Source organism: Lynx canadensis, chromosome C2, assembly GCF_007474595.2.
Source record: "Lynx canadensis isolate LIC74 chromosome C2, mLynCan4.pri.v2, whole genome shotgun sequence".
Classification (NCBI taxonomy): Eukaryota; Metazoa; Chordata; class Mammalia; order Carnivora; family Felidae; genus Lynx; species Lynx canadensis.
In genome coordinates, this window is record NC_044311.2 from 84,559,798 (window position 1) to 84,561,318 (window position 1,521).

A 1,521-nucleotide genomic window follows, 5' to 3' on the forward strand; every position below is an offset into this window, starting at 1 on the left:
TAGGGATTAGTGGCTGAAGGGAATAACTGCTTTCTCCTCTTTAAAAGGAGAGAGAGTGGCGCCTGAGTGGCTCAGTAAGTTGAGCATCAGAATTAAGCTCAGGTCATGATCTCATAGTTTCCTGAGTTCGAGCCCCACTTCGGGCTCACTGCTGTCAGTGCAGAGCCTGCTTTGAATCCCTGTCCCCTTCTCTGTCTGCCCCTCCCCCTCCCCAAAATAAAAAACATCTGGGGGCCTGGGGGGCTCAGTCGGTTAAGCATCTGACTTCAGCTCAGGTCACGAATTCACGATCCGTGAGTTCGAGCCCCGCGTCGGGCTCTGTGCTGACGGCTCAGAGCCTGGAGCCTGCTTCCGATTCTGTGTCTCCTTCTCTCTCTCTACCCCTCCCTTGCTCACACTCTCGCTCTCTCTCTCAAAAATAAATAAACATTAAAAAAAAGGAAACAATAGAAAAAGTAAATAAACATAAGAATAGGAAAGAAAAGGAAAGGAAAGAAAGGAAAAGAAAAGGAGAGCAAGAATGAGTGAGAGAGGGGCCACCCGTGGTGATGTTGTTGTTCCCAGTCTTGGACGCACACACCAGACAAGAGAAATGACCCAGAGGACATGAGATGGAGCAAGTCCGGGTTCCTTCCAAGAGAGACTTTGGTGACGTGAATGTGATTGCCAGAGGAGGCAACTTTCCTGTAAATTCAAAGTATGCTGGCACTCCCTGTCACCATGGGGTCATTCCTGAGCCCTGGAGTCAGGATCACAGTTGTTGAGGAAAAATCCCAGCGTCTGCCGAGCCAGGGTGATTTGGCAGGCCATGGCAACAGCCTCGGACTGAGTCAGGAGAGCCCTACCACTAAATCAGATCCACAGATCACGGCTGTCTTTCTGGAGCTCAGTTTTCACATCTATAAATAGGGGGCGATGGTTTAGCCCTCCCGTGGTTCCCAGATGTGTATCCAGGGATGACCCACGTCAGACCCGCCAAGGGGGTAGGGGAGTGAGTGAGGGGCAGAGGCTTCTTTCTACACACACTCTCTGGGCTGACCCCCAGACTCTGACTTCATCTGTCCAGAACCGCCAGGCTGGTGCTGATAACTAGCCATGCTGGGTAAAATTGCTGGGCTTAAATGACCTCGGGACGTCCTTTCTGGCCCACGGACAGCCAGAGACAACCACGAGAAAAGCTTACTATAAATTAACATCCAAGTTATTTGGGGATGGAACTTTCTTTCAAATGACGCGGAAAAGAAGGACAGGACGGCCTGCCGATTTAAAAATATTTCAAAAAATAATGCTTGTGATGGGAAACGGAATCCACATAAATAAACAGAACCGACACGGCCCTTAAGAAAAAAATCTCCCCTCAACTTCAGCTCCTTAAATGTAAGCTACAGGGAGTGTAGGAGGGGCAGGGCGCGAGGGAAGTCTCTTTCTCCCTTGACAATTACAGAGCGATTTGTTGCCGAGGTCACAGTGGCCCCTGTTTGGGCCCGTTACAGTTCGCTAAGCTCCACTAAGCTTAGGTAT